Below are 8332 nucleotides of genomic sequence, written 5' to 3'. Positions count from 1 at the left end.
GTTGTGAGAAAGAAGCGGCGCGGGAGGCTGGGACCCACCCTGGGGACAGAGGCTTCCTGGAGGAAGTGATATCTGAACTGAGCTTAGAATTCAAGACCGTGGCACGGTGACGCAGTGGTTAAGATGCTCGCCTTCCCCATCTGCCTGCCGGAGTTGGGAGTTGGAGTCCTGGCTCGGGCTCCTGACTCCAGCTCCTGCCAGTGCAGCCCCTGGGAGGCAGCAGGTGATGGCCCACGAGGCTGATCTCTGCTGAGTTCTGAGGATTGAAATTCTGAGATCTGAAGGATTTCTGGAGTGAACCATCAGAGAGCAGTTCTCTCTCCTCTCTCTGTCTCTCTCTCTCCCCCTCACCCACCCACCCACACACATGGGTGGCAAGGGCCCAAGCACTTGGGCCATCTTCACTTGCTTTGTAGCCTGGCAGGTAAAACTGTGGCCTGTCATGCTTGCGGCACACACGGGCGCCAGTTCAAGTCCTGGCTGCTCCACTTCTGACCCAGCTCCTTGCTAATGCACCTGGGAAAGCAGCAGAGATGGCCTTAGTGCTGGGGCCCCTGCCACCCATGTGGGAGACCCAGAGGAGGCTCCTGGCTCTTGGCTTCAGCCTGACCCAGCCCCAGCTGCTACAGCCATTTGGGGAGTGAACCAGTGGATGGAAGATCTTTCTCACTCTCCCTCTTTCCCTGTAACTCTGCCTTTCAAATCAAATAAAATAAATCTAAAAAAAACAAATACCTAGAATCCAAACACGTCTTACCCCTGCTGCTGTGACTGCTACAGGTGCATCTTTACCTAGGCGATTCCACCTGTCTTCCTGGTCCTGCCTTGCCACCCTGCGGGCATCTCAACACCACACCCGGGACCCTCCCAAAGCACAAGTCAGACTCCGTGCCTCCTCTGCCCCAACCCTGCAAGGCTCCCATCGTACTCCAAGAAAAACTCAAAACCCCTGCTTCGGTCTCCAGGCCCCTTATGTCACTCCCCCTGCCCCAGGTCCTTCTTGTCTTCTATCAGCCCCACCCAGCTCCCTGGAAGACAGCGTGCAGCTGCCAGCCCAAGTCTTGGTCTTGCAGCTGTGCCGTGTCCTCCAGACATATGCCTGCCCGGCTGCTCTGAGTCACTGACCAGTGCAGACTTCCTTGTTCCAACTACACCTCACCCTCCATTCTCCTTTACCCTCATCTGCTGCTGCTTTTTATAAAAAATTGTACCTCATGCTATACCATGTTAGCATGGTACACAATTTACCTATTTGGTTAATAAGTTTAATTATTTTTACTTATTTGAAAGGTAGAGCAAGAGAGGGAGAGAGAGAAGGAGGAGGAAGAGAAGGAAGGGAGGAGGGGGAGAGAGAGATCCTCATCCCCTGGTTCACTCACCAAATGTCTACAACCCCCAGGCGGCCCACGTGGGTGGCAGGGACCCAAGTAGTTGAGTGATCATCGGCAGCCTCCCAGGATGCATTAGCAGGAAGCTGGAAAGGGGGCCAGGAAGAGCTGGGGCTGCACCCAGCACTCCACAATGGGATGCAGGCCTCCCAAGCTGCGGTTTCACCCGCTGTGCCACAGTGCCAGCCTGCCTATTTGGTTTTGTGTGTGTGTGTGTATCTTCTCCCCTACCAGAGTGTAAGAGCCAAGTGCCTGGAGGAGCACCCAGCATATAGTATTGCTCAACAAATATTGGCTGAACCAACAGATGAACTCTAAAGAATAAGAAGGAATTAAGCAGAAAAGGTGGTTGCAGAGGGCAGAGAAGCAATCTACGTAAATATTGCAAAGCATTCACACACCAAACAGGTGGCATGAAGGCATTGGATGAAAGTTAACACTCATTCATGATAAAAACGAATTCTTCCTTGACAAACCTAAACACAGTCGTGAAGGCACTGCTTAGCCTGATAGAGTTATCTACCAGAAACCCAGAGCAAAACTGTGGCAGGACTTTAAAGAGTTCCCACAGTCCAGTGTCATTCTGGCGCGGGGTCGAGTCACCCTTCTCTGTGCCTTTGGAAATTGGGCTGAGCCTGGGACTTGCTGTGAAATGCTGGTGGACAGAGCATGGACGGCTGTGGGCTGCACGCCTCAGAGCCAATGCGTAGTTCACCTGGTCTTTCCAGCTGCCTTCCGGATCAGGGAAGCTCCTGTCCACCAAGGCACAGAGCCTCTACCAGCCCGGATCCCTGAGAAGCGACAATATGGGAACTATCTTTCTCTCCAAGTCTTGTGTGCGACATGACATGTGATCTGAAGCCAGGATCCAGGAGCTTCTTCCGGGTTTCCCACCTGGGTGCAGGGGCCCAAGGAATTGGGCCATCTTCAACTGCTTTCCCAGACCATAGTAGAGAGCTGGGTTGGCAGTGGAGTAGCCAGGACTCGAACCAGCGCCCATATGGGATGCCAGCAGGGCAGGCAGCAACTTTACTTGCTCCACCACAGCACCGGCCCCAAGAGCTCTTGCATTCAGTATTTAGTGTGAGTCTGGCAACACCTCATTTAAATCCTAAAACTACACTGTCAATTAGTACTTTTTAAAAATGTTATCTATTCTTTTTAAAATTAATTTGTTTGAGAGAGGGGGAGAGGGAGAGAGAGAGAGAAGTCTTCCATCTACTGGTTCACTCCCCAAATGGCCACAACGGCCCGAGCTGGGCCAGGCTGAAGCCAGGAGCCAGGAGCTTCTTCCACGTCTCCCATGTGGGTGCAGGGGCTCAAGCACTTGGACCATCTTCTGCTGCAGGCAGTGGCTTAACCCGCTATGCCATAACACCAGTCCCAGTGGTCTCTGTTTTTAAGCAAAGTATTTTATTTGTGGTGTTAAAACCAACTTCGGGTGATTATATCTGGAATTGTGTACTTGGCTGTATCCGACAGAGATGAGACCAGCCCTGGCTTGACGGGGCTGGGTGTCTGGGAGAGAGGAAGTGCCCTGCGGCTGAGTTACAGGTGATGCACACCTCATCCTCCCCCCAGCCGAGGGACTGCGTGTGGGGAGAGCGAAGGATTTCCTGGCACAGGAAACGGACGAGCCAAGGCCCCAAGGAGCACTTCAGATCCAGGAACTGGGAAAAGACCAGTGATGGAGCGAGAACGCAAGCAGATCTGAAGCACCCACAGCCTTGCCTACGTGACTGAGAGCAGATCCCGACACCCCACCACCACCACCACGAGAAACTCCCCGCCCCCGCCCTGCAATCTGCCTCCACCGGCCTAACCCCGCCCCAGAAGCCCCGCTAAGCCCGCCCACTCAGGACCCTCAGCTGCCTTAGCCCTGTAAGCCGCAGTCTGAAGGAGGACAGGGCTGGGACCGGTCCCTCTCGGGGTTGTTTCCTAACAAACCTGTTCCGGCTGTTGAGTTCGGGATCTATGTCCCCTCTGTCTTGTCCCCTGACTTGTCCTCTACCGCCGGCTGGAGGACTTCAGAGCTACAGGGAGTGGGGCTGAGATGAGCTGGGGAGCGGGCAGGGGTGAGATCTCATGGCCTCTTCTGGACCGGGGGAAGGGCGAGCTGCCGAGTGGTTTGCAAAGGGAAAGCTCTGAGTGACATCTCAGACAGCCCCGTGGTCTCGGGCCAGGACTGTGTCACTGTAGGGAGGGGAAGGCGCCAGGACAGACTGGAGGTCCAGTGGCAAAGCACAGCGTCCCTAAGCAAAGCAGGGAAGTAGCCCCCTCCCCCCGGGGGTACCAGCAGTCCTGGGTGGTACTGAACCCTGCACATGTACTTGGTTACCCAGCCTGATAACACTGGGCAATAAAACCTTCAAGCTTTCCCCAAGGAAGGTACCCTGGGGGAATCCTCTCTTCCCTCTTCTCTCTGTCTCTCCCTCTCTCTCTGCAACTCTGCCTTTCAAAATAATATTTGAAAGAGAGAGAGAGGGAGAGAGAGAGAGAAGAGAGAGAGAGAGAATCTTCCATCCGCTGCTTCACTCCCCAGTGGCCACAACGGCCGGAGTTGGGCCAGTCCAAAGCCAGGAGCCAAGAGCTTCATCCGGTCCCCACATGGATGCAGAGACCCAAGGGCTTGGGCCATCTTCTGCTGCTTTCCCAGGCCCTAGCAGAGAGCTGGATTGGAAATGGAGCAGTAGGGGCTTGAATCAGTGCCACCAGCATCACAGGTGGTGGCTGTACCCACCACGCCACAGCACCAGCCCCAGTAATAAATCTTTAAGAACTACTTGTTGGGGCCGGCGTTTGGAGCTGCAGGTAAGCCGTCTACACTCCACATCACAGTGCCTGGGTTTGAGTCCCAGCTCTGCCTCCTGCGAGGCAACAGGTAATGGTTTCAGTCTCTTTTAAAAAATTTTAAATTGTATTTATTTTTTAAAGATTTATTTGTTTATTTGAAAGAGTTACAGAGAGAAGGAGAGAGAGAGAGAGATCATCTATCCACTGGTTCACTCCCCAGGTGGCTTCAATGGCTAGGGCTGGGCCGGGCTGAAGCCAGGAGCCAGGAACTTCATCTGGATCTGCCACATGGTTGGCAGGGGCCCAGGCGCCTGGGCCATCCTCTGCCACCTTTCCCAGGTACATTAGCAGGGAGCTGGATCGGAAGTGGAGCAGCCGGCTTTGCAGGCTTTTGTGTAATTTTCCATAGTCTGCGTCTCCCACAGCAACTGAACCCCAGCGCCACAGCACCGGCCGCGCCAGAGTCTCTCTCGAATCCCCAGTCTCTGCCACCAGCATGGACGATCTGGGTTGGGTTCCAAGCTCCTGACTTCGGCTTAGCGGAGCCCTGGCTGTTGCGGACATTTGGAAGATCTCTAGATCTCTACCTGCCTTCCAATTAAAAATTAATCAATGAGGCGTTGCTTGTTATCACAGCCCTGTGGCAACCACCTTTTCCTAGGCATGGGAAGCCTTGTTTACAGGGAAAGGGGGTGGAGGCAGCCAGGCCCTCGCTCACTCCAAGATGCCCCCCTCAGGGAGACAGCCGTGGGCGTCTTCGATGCTGGAGCTAATCTGGCCGGGGCAGGCTAACGTCTAAGGAAAGATCCCAAGGGCACCCAGAGGCCCCTGGATTGGGTGTGACAGGAGACCCAGCTCTCCTCTGCCCCTCCCCCCACGTCTGGTGAGAAGCTGTATTTCCAGGTGTCCAGGGGGGAGGTTGCACCCCAGGGCTCTGACTGGACACCCGCTTCCTGTGCCGTGGCCTCCAAGACCCCAAGGGCCTGGCCCTGATGCGCAGCACCCTATGTGGATCCCAGCCTGCCTGGGGCCTCCCTCCCTCTCCGCCTGCCAGCTGCCTCCAGCTGTCAGCCCGCCCTCCGCCTGGGGCAGGGTTCTCAGGCTGCACAAGAGGCCTGGGGTGGAGACAGCTCTGACGGGGATCAGGGCTGAGGGATGGGAGGGTGTCGCTGGGGCCTGCCTAATCCTCAGGCTCCTGTTACCCTGCTGTCCGGGGTGACTCTCCGGTGGTGGCCCAGGTGGGGAGGCTGGGGACCGGGCCTCAGAGGGGAGAGGAGGAGAAAGGGAGGGGGCCAGTAGTGGGCGGCCCCTCCCCCGGCCGCCCAGGTGACACCCCCCTCTCTGGGGCCCAGCTCCCTGGCCTGGCCTGCCTGCTGGTTTCCATGGTGACACAGTTATTTCCGGGGGCCAGAAAACACCATCCTTTTGGCTTGGAGGCTCTGAGGTGGGGCCTCCTGTTTCTCAGGGGGAGGGGCCCTGGGGCTCCCTCAGGAAAGGGAAGGGTCCGCTTCTCTGGGAAGACAGCTGGGCCGCAGGGCTGACAGGCGCCATCTCTCCACACCGGGCTTTGGCCACAGCCTGTTCCCATCTGAGCCTGGAGGGGGCGGGGAGCAGACACGGTTCTGGGTCTCCCCATCAGAGCCCAGGTGGGGGCAGACACGGTTCTGGGTCTCCCCATCAGAGCCTGGGGGGGGGGAGCAGGCACGGTTCTGGGTCTCCCTCCGTGCTCCTCGACCCGGAGAGGAGGATGGGGTGAGCTCAGGCGTCAGAGTCAGGTCTGTTGGGTTCCGTCTCAGTCGCTCGCTGGGAAAGTTGGAAATTCTCGCTCACTTAGCCTTCACGGCTTCCTCTTTGCTACAGTGAGGAGGTGACAACAGATTACCTGTAGGTTTTCCTTCGGTCCTGAACTCTAAGATCTTGGCATGTTCCTGTTAAAACAGTAGTAACCCAGGAGGCGTCTGGCCTCGAGGTTAAGACGCCTGCACGCCACCCTCGAGTGCTGGAGTTGGATTCCTGACTGCAGCCCCGAGAGACGATGGTGATGGCTCAAGTACGTGGGGCTCCCTGCCACTCATGATGGGGAACCTGGATTGAGTTCCCAGCTCCTGGCGTTGGCCCGGCCTGGCCCAGCCCCCACCACTGCGGGCAATGGAGAGAGAAGCAATGGATGGAAGTTCTCTCCGTCTTTCAAATCAAGCAAGCAAACATGCAAACTCTGTGCCTTCCGCTGCCTGGCCGAAGCCCTTCTTCCCTCGCAGCAGCCACGCAGCCCGACTTGAAGACCCGCGGACAGCTGAGGGGCCTCTCCAGTCATCCCACACCCAGGTCTTGCCCAGGCTTTGGGGCACAGCTCAGTGGCAGCAGCTTTGCAGAGTGGGGCCAGGTTTCCCCAGGTGTCAATCATTCCTGGGTCCCACAGCAGCACTTTGTGGGCACTTGCGCAAGCACCTGGCCATCTTCCGGTCCAATCACCTGCATCCCTCCGGGAGCATCTGCTAATTTCAAAGGTCCAAAACACTCTCGTCCTTACCTCTGTGTTAGCCCTAACTAATGTAGGTGCCCCTCAGGCTCGGGCTCTGCCTGGGGTCTCACTGAGTGGGCATCTCGCAAGGAGCATCAGGGCCTCAACGCGAGGGAGGCCCCACAGTGCTTCCCCAGGCTCACCTGTCACTCCCCACGCTCACCTGTCACTCCCCAAATTGCCTTAGACAAGGGGACTTCAAAAAGCACATCAAGGGGCCAGCGCCATGGCTCACTTGGTTAATCCTCTGCCTGCGGCACTGGCATCCCATATGGGCGCCAAGTTCTAGTCCCGGTTGCTCCTCTTCCAGTCCAGCTCTCTGCTGTGGCCCGGGAAGGCAGTGGAGAATGGCCTAAGTCCTTGGGCCCTGCACCCGCATGGGAAACCAGGAGGAAGCACCTGGCTCCTGGCTTTGGATCAGTGCAGTGCCGGCCATAGCGGCCATTTGAGGGGTGAACCAATGGAAGGAAGACCTTTCTCTCTGTCTCTCTCTCTCACTGTCTAACTCTGCCTGTCAAAAAAAAAAAATTCTCACTCCCAGGAGATGTAAAAAATGCTCTGAATGGGCCGGCGCCGTGGCTTAACAGGCTAATCCTCCGCCTTGCAGCGCCGGCACACCGGGTTCTAGTCCCGGTCAGGGCACCGGATTCTATCCCGGTTGCCCCTCTTCCAGGCCAGCTCTCTGCTATGGCCCGGGAAGGCAGTGGAGGATGGCCCAAGTCCTTGGGCCCTGCACCTGCATGGGAGACCAGGAGAAGCACCTGGCTCCTGGCTTCGGATCAGCGCGATGCTCCGGCCGCGGTGGCCATTGGAGGGTGAACCAACGGCAAAAAGAAAGACCTTTCTCTCTCTCTCTATCTCTCTCTCTCACTATCCACTCTGCCTGTCAAAAAAAAAAAAAAAATGCTCTGAATGAATGAATGGCCAGGGGAACTGACCACGTGTGTCATTTCCACCAAGCGTTCTGTTTCTTCCGTGTGCTGCTTTCTGGACCAAGCCGCCCTGGTTGCTTGCCTGTGTTTGCTGTGGCTGTCTCAGTGGGGTTTGTACACTTGGCAGGCCCCTGAGCCCGGAATCTGCTCTGCACATGACAGGCAGGGTGTGCGTGGTGGTTCCCCTGCGCGTGAGACCAAACTTCACACTCCCTAACCGTCTTGCAAGACCTTCTCTGGTCTGACCCCTGCCTGCTTCTAACATCTCCTCCCTTGCCCTTCGTGCTCCAGCCGCCCCGCGATTCCTTCAAGAACTTCACCTCGGCTGCTCCTGTTTGGAGCAGGGTGTCACAGCTGCCGTAACTGTCACCTTCTTCAGGAGGCCGGCTGTGACCCCCCAGTCTGGAGCACACGCCCCCAGACACTCCTCCTCCCGACCTGATGACCTCGCTGCAGAGCGAACCGCCGCAAAGCCGTCTGTTGTTCCACTGCCTCGTGATTCAGGGAACAGCACTGGGAGCAATGGGTACAGTTTGTCTTCGCTCCGCAGGCGTGGGGCCTCGGCTGAGGGCTGGAGCGGCTGGCCACTGGCCAAACACCTCTCCTCGCCTCCTCCCAGTGCGCTGACCTCGGGATGCTTGGACTCCGGACACGGCAGCCCAGGGTCCCAAGAGATCAAGGTGGCAACCGTAAGTCCT

Source organism: Lepus europaeus, chromosome 22 (genome assembly GCF_033115175.1).
Source record: "Lepus europaeus isolate LE1 chromosome 22, mLepTim1.pri, whole genome shotgun sequence".
Classification (NCBI taxonomy): Eukaryota; Metazoa; Chordata; class Mammalia; order Lagomorpha; family Leporidae; genus Lepus; species Lepus europaeus.
Note: the sequence above shows the minus strand (reverse complement) of the source record.